The sequence below is a fragment of the Bos indicus x Bos taurus genome, chromosome 3 (assembly GCF_003369695.1).
Source record: "Bos indicus x Bos taurus breed Angus x Brahman F1 hybrid chromosome 3, Bos_hybrid_MaternalHap_v2.0, whole genome shotgun sequence".
Lineage (NCBI taxonomy): Eukaryota > Metazoa > Chordata > Mammalia > Artiodactyla > Bovidae > Bos > Bos indicus x Bos taurus.
In genome coordinates this window covers 74,092,900-74,110,623 of record NC_040078.1, presented here as the reverse complement: position 1 = coordinate 74,110,623, position 17,724 = coordinate 74,092,900, and positions in this window count along the sequence as shown.

Sequence of the window (17,724 nt, the reverse complement as noted above, 5' to 3'; positions counted from 1 at the left end):
CCTTTATATCACTTTATGCTCTCTTAAAGAGCCTAGAAAAGCTCCTTGAAAATAGCAACCCTTCTCGTTTAACTTTGGATCACCAATACCATTACATTTATATTGTTCAGTAAGTAGTTGTGGAATGAATGGAAGTCATGGAGGTACATCTAACATTATTCGATTTGACAGAATAATAGCTGCTGTGTTAAAAACCATTTATAGGTCCATTTTATGGCATGAGAACAAAGGATACAGCATTTTGGCAACACACTTTATAGAATGATATGATTTACCAGATTCACACAAGCAAGTTCACAGTCTAGAAATGAACTGGCATGTTTACAGGTGAAAAACAAGTATAAAAATACTTATGAATAGATCATAAATATCTTCCTATCTGAATGCTTAAAAGTTCACACATAGATAAGACGCAGGTCCTCTTTAATTGCTTAAGAGAAAATATAACTACCTTAATTCTTAAACTTTTGTTTGTGATATTAAAGATACATTTCTATCAATTAGAACACTTTTGGATAAGTTGACCTAAGCCCAAATCCAAATGGTTTTGAAGCTTGAAATGGCTTAAACAGGATTTAAAGGATGTTACAAGGGTTCCTTCCCCTTATTTTATAGCTATACTCTTTACTGTAGCTTTAGCTTTATTCTCTTATGGTTAAAAGATGGCAGCATTAACTCAAGACCTCACATACTCTAATTTTAACAGGGAGAGAGAGCTACCAGTGGAACAAATGTCTTAAGCCTGGCTCTCACTGGTTTAAATCTGGATCATGTGCCCAGCTCTGAATCAAGCTATGTGGCATAAGAGAAGTTGTTCTTCAAGGGAATTTGGAATACTATTGGGAAGAAAGAAGAGAAAATGGCAGGCTAAAATATAACAAATGTCTAGCACATAGAGGAATGTTTTCTGTCAAATTTTAAGCATGTGTATGGATTCAATACATTCTTTAAAAATAGATTATATTTTGAGGTATATTAGACTTTCAGCTTTATAAATACAAGGACCATCTGTTGTTTTTGTGTCCTTGTGGCTTAACAGTGTGCCTTATATAAAGTAGATATTCAATAATACTTTTTGAATGAGTGAGTAAACATGAGCCATCCCTTAACCTTACAGAAATCATTGCAGGACTTCTCTATTGACTTGTGTGATAGAGCAAAATAAGAATTTCTATACATATGTATAAAATAGTTTGGAAAAAAGTATTCATTTGCTACCAAATTAAAGAAGAATTTGTTAGATTCAATTACAATATCATGAAAAGATCTTTACAAGTTGAGATTTTGGCCTCTATTTTAAAATTTGGATTCTTTTTGATCTCTTTCACCTTTTGGGTATAAAATAAACACCATATTTCCTTCGGCATTTCGGAGAACTGAACTTGATAATTCTGGCAGTGCTATTTTGCTCTTTCAAGACATTCAACAGCAAGCACATATGTGTCTGACTAAATGTCACTATGCTTAAGGTTTCTATAATTTGGATTTGAAGGTTGGCAGAGAGAGAAGGCAGGCAGAACTTTTTAGTTTCTTATTACCCTATCCCATGATGTTTCTTTGTTCATTTGATTCTAATGATTCCAACAGGAGTGGAAACCAAAGCTGGAGGATTGGCCTACCACGGGTTAATTAATTAGTGGAAGGGCTATTTCTTGAGTCTGATGGTGGGGAATGGGTCAGAAAAGACTAATTAGACAAGCTTCAAGTTCTAGGGAACTGCCTGTGGAACAGGTGAAAATAAACTGGTGATAATTGAGGGGCTAATTATCCTCTACCTAGCAATTGGCCACCAGGTGTTCTGCAGCACATAAAAGAAGAGACTGGCAGAGCAACAGAGGCTGTTTTGTTCAGAGAAATGGGGATGAGGGTGGGGGGGATGGGGGGTAGGGAACAGAACACACACAAAAAAACCCAGAGGACTTTTAAATCTTTAAAATTATGTCTATTTTTTTTTTTTTTTTTTGCATAATCTTTCTTGTTTTATTGGGTAGAAAACTGGACCAAGGATATGTGCTGGTGTTTTGTTTTATTTGTTTTGAAAGAACTAGTGTCCCTTCTAGTCTGTGCACTCATGAAGAATTTCAGTGCTGGGTGTACACATACATTTATCCTTGTAATTGAGTTTATGGTAACAATCTACATGGAGCATTTATTAGATAGAAAGTTTATTGGCATTTAGAAAGTCAAGGATTAATAATAGAATGGAAACCAACCAGTCTGAATTGTTATGAGCAACTGTTTGTTTCACAACAACCAAACCTTCTCTTATTTATGCTATATTGGAATAATGAGGTCTCAGAATATCTCTAGTGGTGTGAAAGGTATTACGAAGGTATCCCTTAACAGATTTTTCAGCTCTCTTTTACTGTCCTAACATGTCATTTTGTGAAAAATCAGCACTTAGAAGCCAATAACTAAACAGGACTGTCTCTGATGTAATGTTTTATAGGCAGTATAAAGAGTGAATACAAGGGGTTAATTATTACCATTAAGATAATTTAATGTCCCTTTCATAAATATGTCTGTAAGTCTGAGACAGCATGACAAAAGATAGGAACTATTTTTAAATGGCAAAAGTAAAAATTAGGTTGTCAGGAGAGTTAAGCTTAGACATACATCTTGTCTAATAGCAGCTCTGATCTGCTGTCTTCGCAGGTGTCCAAGGCTGGAGAAGGCATTGCTTCTTTGGAGCAGGGCACTTTGCTCTGAAGCAGGGACAGGTCTCCCCTCAGGCTCTCAGCACTCAGTGTGGGTGGAGCTCCCTATAATGCACTGTTCTGGCCTGGGACAACTATGCTGCAGTTATATGGCTGTTTTTAGGCCTGGTTTTTTTTTTGTTTGTTTTGCTTTTTTTCCCCTCTGCTGTTGACATTTCCCTCTGTAGGAAGAGCAATTTAAGGGTAAGTTCAGAACTGGATTGGAATCATGGCTAGAACATGTACCAGTGTTGTGACTTTGAGTAAAGACCTTAAATTCATAGACTTTTGCTTTTTCTCATCTGTAAAATGGAAGTAATGATTACTACCTTCCAGGGAACTTGTAAGGACTAAATAGAATGTAAAATGTCTTTGGTTTCATTAAATTCTGACTGGAAAAATGAACCTATCATCTAGTGTATAAACACCACAAATGTATTATATAGTGAACTGAAATACAGAGAACGTGATACAAATGTTATGGAATAGCTGAAAAGCCAAGCAAGGAGTGGTTAGGCAACTTGGTGATTAGTATTAATAGCATCAGGAAGCAAATTCCACTCCTCTACTGAGGGCACAGGGAGAGGGGACAGCATTACTACAACTCAAGGACCATGTTGGTCTTGGCAAGCCAGAACTGAACTGTAGCCAGTACATCTTCATGGGGACACACTAACACTGATGCTCTGAAACAGAAGAGAAACGTTCTACTTCTCCCAAGTCCCACCCTCAGTCCCCACCCTTTTTCTCCCATCAGTTGAACTAAGCCAGAAGCCACTAGACATGGAAGCCAGCCTAAGAAATCCATTAGCCTGTTGGACACAACTTCCATAACATCCAGAGAGACTAGAAAAAGGTCAAAGAATGGCTCAGATAGTAATAGTCCTAGGACTGGTACCCATGGCATGATACATTGGTACTTAATTGAGATGTCAGTAGATCCGTGTCTTTTTCCCCTGGGGTCCAGGAGTCTTTCAGTTCTCTTTCTCCTCCCTCATTTCCCTACTCTGACCTTTTAAAGGTCCCCTGAAACCTGGTAGAGGTCAGAAAAGAGACTTCAGCCTCAGCACAGGGCCTTCATTCTCTCTAATGCTTCTTCCTTCCTATGCTATGGACTTCTTGGAATCCATCTCTTTTCTGCCCATTTTTTTTTTCCCCTGAGAGAAAATAATTTATCCTTTAGATGAATGCAGAGAATTTTCTTAATATCTCTCACTTCATTCTCTTCAGGGGAACCTTCCAGCTTTCCAATTCGTCATCCTAAATCCAGGGGACCTGATTTACTTTAAAAGCATACATCCAAACATCATATTAGGCGCTAGAAAACCCTACCATAATATTGATGAATGTAACTCTTCCCAACAATGCCTATGACTGGACAAAAGACTAATTCTTAAGTAGTTGCTGAAAAATCAAGAAATGTTATTCTTGACCCCTGGCTATATTTATTGGGCTTCTCAAGGGGCAGAGTAGTAAAAAATCTACTTGCCAGGAGACACAAGAGACACGGGTTCAATCCCAGGTTGGAAGACCCTCTGGAGTAGGAAATGGCAAACCCACTCCAGAACTTGCCTGGAAAATTCCATGGTCAGAGGAGCATGGTGGGCCACAACCCATAGGATTGCAAAGATTCAGACACGACTAAGTGTGCACAGGTGCCCATCCCCCCAACATTTATTATAGAATTCTTAATGGGCTTGTATATCTAATTTCCATACCCTCAGCAAGTTATCAAAACTGGGAGCATTGTAGGGGGATGAGGAAAATGGGAACAAGACAAAAATACACATATCCTTACAGGCAAGCCTGGATTGAGTGAAGAAACATTAAACATCATTTTGAAGTGCCAAAATGAACCAAACTGTATTCCCCAATGGTCTGGATGTTGTGAATGTTTATTTTGAATAAAGGACTATTAAATAGTTTCTGGCACCTTCTGGTTAAGGTGGGCATATAACTCCTTTAAGATTTTGAACCCAAAAAATGGTTAATGATTTGACTTATTAAGAAGTAAGTCTCAGCTGTGTGACTAATTATCTACATTAGGCTAATCTGGCCTTCTTTTATGCCATTCAAATGAGGTTTACTGCATAGCAAAGCCTGCTTTTTTTTCTTTTCTTTTTTAAAAATAAGTTGCCCCATGTAGACTCATCAAAGGTTTATCACTTTCTAAAAGCTGAATGGAGGACCAGATAACATTTGTATTATAAAACAGATTACCTTTTCCTTTTTTCTGTGTGTAATATGTATGTAAAAATTAGACATTGAAGATCAGAGAAAGACTACAATCATCTTTTTCTTTTATTGTGGAAGTCTCCATTTAAGAAGTCCCTAGACTTAGAACTAGACATTAGGAGAGGCGTCTGAGGAGTAAGGAGTCATGGGGATGAAAGGTTAAAGATAAGAGAACTCTGTATGGGATTTTAATCCACTGGGGAAGCTGTCACAGCATAATTAGAAGAATAAGCTGCGTAGGGACCATGCAGAATGCAGATGCTCAACCACAGCCTATGACAATTTAGAAAATTCATCTTTTTTAGCCTCAAAATAAAAGCTTTTCCCACATCAGGACTGTCGGGAGAATATGTCTTCTGTAAACTCTGCATGAAGACTGATTTAAGATTCCTGAAAGAATACAGCATATTTCATTGGGGATATATTTCTAAATTAGAATAGCTTTTCTTTTATAGTGTTTCATCTTTTTAACTCTTCAGTGGTTTAAGTTCTTGATTTTGTATGGCTCATGTATTTCTATTTTTTGAAATGGTGCTTAGCCAAAGTCTAAACTATTTGGGAAGAAGAGTCAGCAGTAGTTTGATTTAGTCAGGTCCAATAGCCAAAAGGGGAAAATAGGTGAATAAATTAGCTGAGTACTATACTAAAACATCTAGACAGGCCAAACGATCTATCACCCGGAACACCAGCCCCTGTCAGAGTAGAGGGAATGGCGAGAGAGAGGGGACTGTGGATTCTAAGCCCAAGTAGTAAACTGTATAAACAGTGTAAACTTTCAGAAGACTGCCTCACGTGTCCACTAGGTAAGTGTTACTATTGTTGTTTGAAAGAAAAAAAAAATTACGCTAGTGAGGCAAAATAATTTATTGAGACATTAATTTTTGGTTCTCTCAATTATTTTCTTCATTTCAAATAGATAGCCAGGCCTTTTAAAAATGCAGTTCTTGGGACTTCCCTGGTGGTTCACAGAAGAATTAATAATCTGCTTTGCAATGCAGGGAACTAAGGTTAAGTATCAGCTTTGCAATGCGAGGAACTAAGATCCCACATGCTGCAGAGCAACTAAACCTGTATGCCACAACTAAGACCCAATATAGCAAAATAAATAAATAAATATTTAAAATGCAGTTCTTTTCCCTTCTCTTTCATTTATTCTAGTTTTATTGAGGCATAATTGAAATACATCATTGTATAACATGTACAACGTAAAGGTTTGACTTACATATGTGTGGAATGATCACCACAGTAAGTTTAGTTAACACCCATCATCTCATATAGATATAATAGAAAGAAATGGAAGAAAAAGTTTTTCTCCTTGTAATGAGACTTATTGGAGCTTCCCTGTGGCTCAGTGGTAAAGAATTCACCTGCCAGTGCAGGGGATGTAGATTCGATCCCTGAGTCAAGAAGATCCCCTGGAGAAGGTAATGGCAACCCACCCCAGTATCCTTGCCTGGGAAGTCCCATGGACAGAGGAGCCTAGTGTGCTGCAGTCCATGTGGTCACAAAGAGACATGACTTAGTGACTAACAGCAACAAATGAGAACTCTTAGGATTAACTCTCTTAATTAACAATTTTCATATATATCATTCATCTGTGTTAACTAAAATCATCATGTTATACATTACATTTATAGTACTTACTTATCTTATAACTGGAAGTTTGTACCTTTTGACCATTTTCCTTCAATTTCTTCTCCCCTCACCTCCACCCCAACCTTTGGGAGCTACAAATCTGCTCTGTTTTTCACTGATTTTTTTCCCCCATATATAAGTGAGGTCATATATACAGTATTTGTCTGTCTGACTCATTTCACTTAGCATAATGCCCTCAAGCTCCATTTATTTTGTCACAATGGCAGAATTTCCTTTTTTTTATGGTCGAATAGTACTCTTGGGATTTCTCTGGTGGTCCAGTGGCTAAAACTTCCAAGTTCCCAATTCAGGAAACTCAAGTTTGATTTCTGTCTGGGAAATTAGATCCCATATGCTGCAATGAAGACCCAACCTAGGCAAAAAAAAAAGGGGGGGCGGATAATATTCCTTTGAATGTTTTATCCATTCATCCATCAGTGGACACTTAGGTTGTTTCTATGTCTTGCCTTTTGTAAGTATTGCTGGATAGCCAGACTCTATATTTCATATCTTCATGATTATTTACAGAACCTGAATTAGAAGCTACTTGAAGGCAACTTCTCTGTCTTTTGTGAAAGCCTAAACTCTTGTGGCTAATCTGGTAAAGAATCTGCCTGCAATACGGGAGACATGGGTTTGATGCCTGGGTTGGGAAGATCCCCTGGAGAAGGGAAAGGCTACCCACTCCAGTATTCTGGCCTAGAGAATTCCATGAACTATATAGTACATGGGGTTGCAAAGAATCAGACAAGACTGAGCTACTTTCACTTACTTACTTACTATCAGACTTCTCTCTTCTATTTGGGCTTCCCTGGTGGCTCAGAGGTTAAAGCGTCTGCCTGGAATGCAGAAGACCTGGGTTCTATCCCTGGGTTGGGAAGATCCCCTGGAGAAAGAAATGGCAAGAGCCTGGTAGGCTACAGTCCATGGGGTCCCAAAGAGTGGGACACGACTGAGTGACTTTACTTTCACTTTAAACTCTTTAAAGGGATTATGTAAGGGAGGAAAGAGAAGTGCATGTCTTTAAGAGAACTTAGGAGGGGCAAGTTGAGAGCAATAGCGAGAGCTTTTTTGGTAGTAGCGACTTGTTCAGTGCTCATAAGTGACATCAAAAGGGGTAAAACCTCAGAGGGGATGTAATTGTGGTCACCTCTGGAGCACAGGATCCTCCTGTTTCACTGAAGTTTCACACACACTGAGCTCAGCTCAGCCTTCAAATCCCAGGAGACCCTGAGGACTGAGATAGTGTGTGTCTCAGCAGTGACCCCTGCTGCCAAATAACCACTTATTAAAGGACCTTCCTGAGCCATTGATGTGAGGTTGCCTAAAACCCTAGAACTTTACAGAATACTTTGAGTGGATGTGAGAGTGGGAGCAATAACAAGTGAAATAAAATCCCATCCAATGTGGTAGGATAAGGGCTGGGAGATGGATTTAAGTGAACTTAGAGAAATGAATAAATATTGGGCTTCCCCGATGGCTCAGCAGGAGTCCACCTGCAATGCAGAAGACATGGGAGGCATGGGTTCAATCCCTGGGTTGGGAAGATCCCTTGGAGGAGGAAATGACAACCCACTCTCGCATTCTTGCCTGGAAAACCCCATGGACAGAGCAACTATAGTCCATGGGGTCGCAAAGAGTGAGACACGACTGAGCAACCTAAGCAAAAGAACAGAGAAATAAATAAGACTTGTTATTTATCATAGTTTACCAATTAAAATTCAGACCCACCTTATTTGGGTCTGAAAAATTTATCATAAGGATAAAGTGATATTGTAGCCTTACTTCTATCTGCAAACCCACCTCATTCTACCACCCCCCTTCCTTACTGCAGTCTAGCCGTGCTGATTAGTTTCCAATCTGCTCTGCTCCTTTGTTATCTGGGGATCTTTGCCATTCAGCTTCCTTTTGCCTAAAAAAATGCTCCTCTAAATATTTGCATGATTGGCTTTTCCTCACCTTTTAGGTCCTACCTTAAGTGCCATTTCCCAAGAGAAGTTATCCCTTAGAACCAAATGAAAAGAACCTTCTTTTACATCTATGACAAAACAGTTACTCTCAATTCAGTTCAGTCAGTTCAGTGGCTCAGTCGTGTCTTTGCGACTTGAATTACAGCACACCAGGCCTCCCTGTGCATCACCAACTCCCAGAGTTCACTCAAACTCATGTCCATCGAGTCAGTGATGCCATCCAGCCATCTCATCCTCTGTCTTCCCCTTTTCCTCCTGCCCCCAATCCCTCCCAGCATCAGAGTCTTTTCCAATGAGTCAACTCTTGGCATGAGGTGGCCAAAGTACTGGAGTTTCAGCTTTAGCATCATTCTTTCCAAAGAAATCCCAGGGCTGATCTCCTTTAGGATGGACTGGTTGGATCTCCTTGCAGTCCAAGGGACTCTCAAGAGTCTTCTCCAACACCACAGTTCAAAAGCATCAATTCTTTGGCACTCAGCCTTCTTCACAGTCCAACTCTCACATCCATACATGACCACTAGAAAACCATAGCCTTGACTGCTGCTGCTAAGTCGCTTCAGTTGTGTCTGACTCTGTGCGACCCCATAGACGGCAGCCCACCACGCTCCCCCGTCCCTGGGATTCTCCAGGCAAGAACACTGGAGTGGGTTGCCATTTCCTTCTCCAGTGCATAAAAGTGAAAAGTGAAAGTGAAGTCACTGAGTCGTGTCCGATTCCTAGCGACCCCATGGACTGCACCCTACCAGACTCCTCTGTCCATGGGATTTTCCAAGCAAGAGTACTGGAGTGGGTTGCCATTGCCTTCTCTGAGCCTTGATTAGACGGACTTTTGTTGGCAAAGTAATGTCTCTGCTTTTCAATATGCTATCTAATTTGGTCATAACTTTCCTTCCAAGGAGTAAGCGTCTTTTAATTTCATGGCTGCAGTCACCATCTGCAGTGATTTTGGAGCCCAGAAAAATAAAGTCTGACACTGTTTCCACTGTTTCCCCATCTATTTCCCATGAAGTGATGGGACCAGATGCCATGATCTTCGTTTTCTGAATGTTGAGCTTTAAGCCAACTTTTTCACTCTCTACTTTCACTTTCCTCAAGAGGCTTTTTAGTTCCTCTTCACTTTCTGCCATAAGGGTGGTGTCATCTGCATATCTGAGGTTATTGATATTTCTCCCAGCAATCTTGATTCCAGCTTGTGCTTCTTCCAGCCCAGAGTTTCTCATGATGTATTCTGCATAGAAGTTAAATAAGCAGGGTGACAATATACTCTCAATTACCTTCCTTTATATTCCTTCTTAGCAGTCATCATAAAGCAGATAAATAGAGGGATGGGCAGATAGACAGACAAGGTATTAGTAATCTAGAGCTGCCATACCACAGACTGAATGGCCTAACAGACATTTATTCTCTCATATCTTTGGAGGCTAGAAATCCAACATCAAGGTGTTGCCAGGTTTAATTTCTTCTGAGGCTTCTCTTCTTGGCTTGCAGATGGCTACCTTCTTGCTATGTCCTAACCTAGTTTTTTTGTTTCTTTTGTTTTTTCTGTGTGTCTTTGTCCTAATTTTTGTTCTTATAAGGATACTAGTCATATTGGAGGAGAAGGCAATGGCACCCCACTCCAGTACTCTTGCCTGGAAAATCCCATGAATGGAGGAGCCTGGTAGGCTGCAGTCCATGGGGTCATGAAGAGTTGGGCACGACTGAGTGACTTCACCTTGACTTTTCACTTTTATGCTCTGGAGAAGGAAATGGCAACCCACTCCAGTGTTCTTGCCTGGAGAATCCCAGGGACGGGGGAGCCTGGTGGATTGCCGTCTATGGGGTCGAACAGAGTCAGACACGACTGAAGCAACTTAGCAGCAGCAGCAGTCATATTGGATTAGTCAGATTGATCCAACTATATAGCCTCATTTTGTCTTAACTGCCTTTTTAAAGGCCTCCAAATACAGTCACCTTCTAGGGTACCAAGGGTTAGAACTTCAACATGTGAATTTTGAGGGGATACAATTCAGTTCGTAAGAGATAGATAGACTATCACTAGTTTTTTCTTCTGGGGAGAGACACTGGCTTGGCTGTGGGCCTAAAGGAGAGGTTTGGGGTCCTCCTACTTACCGTCATCATTACTCTTCCACCTTAAGAGGTACCTAGAATCTCTTACTCCTAACCCTTATGGTGCTAATGGCATGAATCAACTTTCTTCTTTGAATTTTTCTGTACCTCACTTTTACCAAATCCTATTCAGTTACTTGGAGGAGGAAATGGCAGCCCACTCTTGTGTTCTTGCCTGGAGAATCCCCATGGGCAGAGGAGTCTGGTGGGCTACAGTCCATGGGGTTGCAAAGAGTCGGACATGACTGAGTGACTAAGCACATTCAGTTACTAGTCATCTACCTGCTTCTTATCTTCTAAAATATTGTTGACATGTCTTACTTTATCATTTTGATTTTTTCTACAGTTTTTCCTTCCTTCACCATAATTTTTGTAGCATTTCATGATTGTTTGGAGATAAGTCTACATATTCAGTGCTTCATGTTTAAAGTTTGTTATGTTGTTTAGCTTTGTTTAATGTAACTTTAAGGCTCTTAACTCTGGTTCCTGAATCTTGGAGAATTCCTTATTATTACTTGTGTAAAAGTTATATTATTAATTATCAATCCATTTATTTTTATAAAATTAATTACATAAGAAATTATGGATTTAATTTATTAAAATTTCATGGGTATTATCCAGAAAATTATAAATATTTTATCTAACATTGGCTTTAGGTACTGTGGATCTGGTGAAATTTTTATGTATAAACCTGGGTCTATATATTAACAAAATAGTATCGCATCACGTAATAACATTTAGATTCATTAAAATGATATTTGGCTCAAAGTAGATTGCAGTTTCGGTTCCCATTATGTGCATAGACAAAGCCTGTATGAAGTCCAACCAAATTATCAGTTTTTGTTCTCCAAACATGCCTGCACATTTCAGCCTCTGTGCTTTTGTTTAATACACTTCCTCCTCTTAGAATGATTCATCCTTATTTGTTAAAGTCCTTTCCTTTTCAAAGCCCACCTCAAAATCCATCATCCCTGAGGCTTTTATCTAGATGTTCTGTCTCTCCTTTTATACTTATCTTTTGGTCCGTAGTGTGGAAACTTGATTTATCTTTCTTGTTAGCCTATAAGCATCTAGGATACGGAAAAGTGACAATGAAAGTCACTCAGTTGTGTTTGGCTCTTCGTGACTCCATGGACTAGTCCATGGAATTCTCCAGGCCAGAATACTGGAAATTCCCTTCTTCAGGGGAACTTCCCAACTCAGGGATCGAGCCCAAGTCTCCCGCACTGTAGGCAGATTCTTTACCAGCTGAGCCACAAGGGAAGCCCAAGAATACTGGAGTGGGTAGCCTATCCCTTCCAGCAGATCTTCTCGACCCAGGAATTGAACTGGGGTCTCCTACATTGCAGGTGGATTCTTTACCAACTGAGCTACCAGGGAAGCCCTTGGATACAGAAAAAGTTCTCATCAATTCTTCATGAGTGCCTAATAGCACCACTTTACATTTAGTAAGAGCTCAATAAAATCTGTTGATGTAAATTGAACTCCTAAGTCACAGGAACTTTTAGTTGATAAGTATTGGGAAATATAAACTTATTTACAGCCTTCCTTGGTGATAGCACAGATTCAGTTCTGGACCACCTCAGTAAAATGAATATTACAATAAAACAAGTCACACAAATGTTTTGGTTTCCCATTACGTTTAAAAGTTCTGTTTGTACTATACTGTAGTCTGTGCAATAGTATTATGCCTAAAAAACAATGCACATATCTTAATTTTAAAATACTTTGTTAAAAAATGCTAACCATCATCTGACAATGCAGCCCTGCCACAAGTCTTAAATTTGTAAAAAATGCAAATATTTGTAAATTACAATAAAGCAAAGCACAATAAAATGAGATATGCCTGTGAATACTTATCTCTATGAAATAATTAGAAAACTAAATCTGTTGATAATACTATTATGCACCCCCTTGCCAAATTAAAACCCAAACCAAAACATTTTAAATGCAAAATCATACTTCATTTTCATATTACATGGATAATTTGGGGATTTGTTTTTTACATTTCTTTAAATAAGGAAAGTGTCTTGAAAACTGGTTACATAGATTCATAAGCAAAGGTTTTAGAACAAATTGAATAGAGGATTAAAGACTTGTAAGTCTGTTAAGTTCAAAAGACCTAAGGAGTGTCTACAGAAAATGGAGAAGACATCTGTTTAAGAGATATTCCTGCTGAAGCAGAATTAGGAGCAGAGATCAATGGTTTAAGAAGGGAATATAGCAGAACTAGGCAGATGATACATCTAGCAGTTTTCCCCCAAGAGGTTTTGAGTATAAAGAAGTGGCACTACCAATGTCCTAACAGCCCTTCAGGGAATCATGAAGCTTCAGTGTATTGATCTGTGCCACAAAATAGGATATTCAGAGGAGTGGAGATGGGACAGTTTCAATAATTTCAGAAGAGTTTGGCTTCCTTAAAAAGAGCACACACTTCAGTGTAACAAATGGTATAATTTTTCAACATTGCATAGCATTATCAAGTGATAACCAATGATTTCTTCATCTTGTTTATTCCATGGCTATGTCATCTGGGACAAAACAAGGCAAATTTCATTTTGTGCACACTATACACCTGACCAAGTAGTGATATTACATGAGCAAAATGAGAATATAGGAAGATACAGGAATAGGCATTGATACAAATTAAGCACAAGGAGTAACAGGCCAGTACTTTGTCACATTATGTTGTTCAGTCACTAAGTTGTGTCCAACTCTTTGCAACCTCATGGACTGTAGCATGCCAGGCTTCCCTATTATTTCCCAGAGTTTGCTCAGATTCATGTCATTGAGTTGATATTTTGTCACATTATAGGCTGTAATAAATATCTGCTCAATAAATGAGTAATAGGTTAATGCCTCAAATCTGATCAATGATGATAGTATTAATTTATAGTTATTATTGATAGTTATAAGGTAATATGAAAGAAATAACACAAACCAGAATATTTTTTTTCTCTATCTTGCTGCTGCTAAGTCACTTCAGTCGTGTCCGACTCTGTGCGACCCCATAGACGGCAGCCCACCAGGCTCCGCCGTCCCTGGGATTCTCCAGGCAAGGACAGTGGAGTGGGCTGCCACTTCCTTCTCCAATGCATGAAAGTGAAAAGTGAAAGAGAAGTCACTCAGTCGTGTCTGACTCTTCGAGATCCCATGGACTGCAGCCTCCCAGGCTCCTCCATCCATGGGATTTTCCAGGCGAGTACTGGAGTGGGGTGCCATTGCCTTCTCCAGCTTGGAAGTTAGCAAATCACACTCCCTCCATAGATAACCTGTTAGAACAGGTTATAACATCAAATAAGTCATAATTCCTCATTATGCATAAGGGAGCCTAGTACCTGGGTTGTTGTAATCTTTTGTCCAGTGCCCAAAGCTAATTAACCTAAAGCTAAAAGTCAGGACTAGAATTCCAGCCTCCTCCTTTTTTTGGTTCACTTTTCATGCTTTTTCTACCCACTATACTGCCAAAAACAAGCCAGGGTTATTGAGCAATAGATGTAGCAACTATTTTGATAATTTACCCAAAAATCACTTTGATCCATTAATTTATCAGGACAATTTATATAATTCTTCAATTATCTATATGTGTTGTGTTATGTATTTATCTCCAGCTAGAGTGAGTCATAACCATACGCCTTCATTCAGTCACTTAACCAACGTTTATTGCTTCATTCCTAACATATGTTAGTTTTAGCAAAAATCTATTTTAAGTTTGCACTGATGATATCCTTAATAATAAGTATTTGATACAAGCAAATGCATTCATATAGTCCGGGAAAACAAATAGGTTTTTATAAAGAGCTTGGCCCTGTTTTGCTTAAGATCTTTTTCATTTGGCACACAATCTATTTTCTTCTGTATGGCTACAAAAAATTCCTTTACATTAGTCAGTCATTTGTAAACTAATGCCCTTCTAGAACTATTGAGAGTATGGATTAATCATTGCTCATCCATTCGGTCTCTTACATGATAAGTAAGGTAGCAGAGTCATATTATTACACACAGGGTTAAAGGGAAATCTTGCCTTGTTTAGTTGCTAAGTTGTTTCCAACTCTTGCAACCCCATGGACAGTAGCCCACTATTCTCCTCTGTCCATGGGATTTTCCAAGCAAGAATACGAGAGTGGGTTGCCATTTCCTTATCCAGGTAATCTTTCCAACTCAGGGATTGAACCCATGTCTTCTGCATTGGCAGGTGGATCCTTTACCACTGAGCCACCAGGGAAGCCCTGCACAGGATTGATCTATTATTATAGATGAGACCCTTTGGTTTTTTAAGAAAAATTGTACTAAACATATGTTATATAAAAGTGAAGTAACCTTAATAGCTTTTTAACTTCCCTTGTGGGAACTTGGTCGTTGGGCGGTAGTATAGAGCTTTTCAAGGGCATCTGTGGTGGATTTCTTTTTATAGCTTTCATGATTATTAGGCAAAAGCATGTCAGGAGAATAGTAAAGCCATGCCTTTTGCTTTCTGAGTAGGTCTCTGTAAGCAATTTAATGTGGTTCACTGAGAGAGGGTATGGTAGCTAGTCCATGTTAAGCCTAAACAAACTGCAGTAGAAATTGAAATGGTTGTTCCTGGCTCAATTCATGCCCCTGGATTAAACTGAAATATTACCCATGTCATGTAGGGATATTGAAGAGAGTTGTAATTCTGTTGGTTTCAACTAGGTACTGCCAGCAGTAACTGCCATATGAAAAACAGTGAAAATACATCTCCTGAAGAATTATTGGTAAAAGGTGAAACTCCAACGAGTGCAATTCAAAATAGCAATAAAATAAAGAATAAGGAAAATTATTTGCTATCTAAAAGTAAAATTATGGAAAGCTGTCATCAGTGAAATTACCCTCCTCATAGAATTACAGAATTGCTTAGATTTCTTTTACTGTGTCTGTCTATTGAGTAGGCTGAGTTTGCATTGTTTCCAGAGATACACACATTATATTATTTATTTCCCAAACTGGTAAAATTCCAGCACCATTAATAACTTTTCCCACAGACTGTCTGGTTTTATTTAGTGTGTACATATTAATGCCTTAAATTACATTTCTATAGTGTATTCAATGGGCATAATAATAAAATCACAGTTGCTCCAATGACCTTGAGACTGAACTTCATTTCTTTGCCTGCAGAATTTTAAAAATATAGACAATGAGGAGGCACAGGGAAGATGCATAAGTAATTGTGGATTCAAAGCATATGTTTATCTCTGGGAGTATTTGCTTCTCAAGTGTTGTTAATATTTAAATATACATTTTCTGAAAGCAGCTATTCTCTGATTATGAGAACTAACCTAAAATTTTTCAACCAACCTAAAATTTTTCTGGCTGCCAATCTTCCAGGTAGACTCCTTTACTATATCAGCCTCTATAATAACAATTATCAATTTTACAATCCCTTTAATCACCATAGAACTTTGCAAATATTAACCAGGAAATCTCATATGACTCCTCTGAGAAGGGACAACTGACTTTTCCTATAACTGCAAAAAAGGACTGAGATAGAAGTTCTAGGACCAGAAATTACTGAAATCAACATTCTAGTATTAGCAAAGCCAGTTTTGGATTTTGGTTTCCTAATGAGGAGTGGAGTATAGAGACATGAAAATATTAAAGACTGTTTAGTTAAGTATTTTCATACTTTGCCTCTGCCATGTATGTTTGTATTTTTCTAATTCATAAAGAATGAGATTATAATAAAGGTAGTGTTACCAACAAAAACTCTTTATAAGCTTTTTTTTTTTCATCATTACAACCTAGAGTGAACCCAAAGCTCACTACTGCTCAACCCATCAGAAAGTACTTGAAAAGCATCTCTTTTATTGAGGACATTCCAAGAAGTAGCAATATAGAATTTATGACTATCAAGTAAACTAAGTATTATCCCTATTATCCCTCATCTTTTTTTAGCTCTAACATTATCATAGTATTTTTAAAATGAGCGGATAAAAATACTTTTTGGATGGTTGGTTTTGTGCCATCTGCTGTTTTAAGAAAAAAATTAAATGAGGAAAGTATATTTTTTAAATTATTTACATTCTACAGAACATATTTACATTGCACATTAAATATTTTATTAAAAATTAAGTCAATATATTTTTATTATGAATGAAGTATATACTTATGAAACACTTAAAACTATCAATGAACACTATAAAAACCTAAAAATTAAGGTTTGGTTACAATTTACTTAGAGTAGAAGATAGAAATATTTAAAAAAAAAACCCCAGAAAACTCTCAGGATAAGAATGGAGGAAGAAGACTGAAGAAAAGAGAAAGACATGACTAACATTCCGGGCAGCTATTAGTGTGCTCTCCTTCCTAGAAAATTCTAAACCATAAGCTCACTGAATATTTTAGACCTGGAAGAAATGTGAGGGAGATTATCTTCTAATATGATGTTGTCATTTAATACTGCATTTCCTGAATTCTGAGACCCATGTTTCCCCCTAGTGCCAAAGAATTGATGCTTTTGAACTGTGGTGTTGGAGAAGACTCTTGAGAGTCCCTTGGACTGCAAGGAGATCCAACCAGTCCATTCTAAAGGAGATTAGCCCTGGGTGTTCTTTGGAAGGAATGATGCTAAAGCTGAAACTCCAGTACTTTGGCCACCTCATGCCAAGAGTTGACTCATTGGAAAAGACTCTGATGCTGGGAGGTATTGGGGGCAGGAGGAGAAGGGGATGACAGAGGATGAGATGGCTGGATGGCATCACTGACTCGATGGACATAAGTTTGGGTAAACTCCAGGAGTTGGTGATGGACAGGGAGGCCTGGCGTGCTATGATTCATGGGGTTGCAAAGAGTCAGACACGCCTGAGCAACTGAACTGAACTGGCAGTCGAAAGCATTTTATTTTTGCTTTTGGCCAGTGTTTTCAAATTTCCAGTTGATACTTATCTTTGGGATTCATAAATGAAAAATCAGAATTTGGGGAATTTTCAAATTCCCTTGCCTTTTCTATAACACACTATTTGTATGTTTTAAATAATAATTAGTGACCATAATAATAAACAGTGAATCATTTTTTTGTATGATAGGATTGTACTGGGATTTTCTTCTTTCAAAACAGGAAA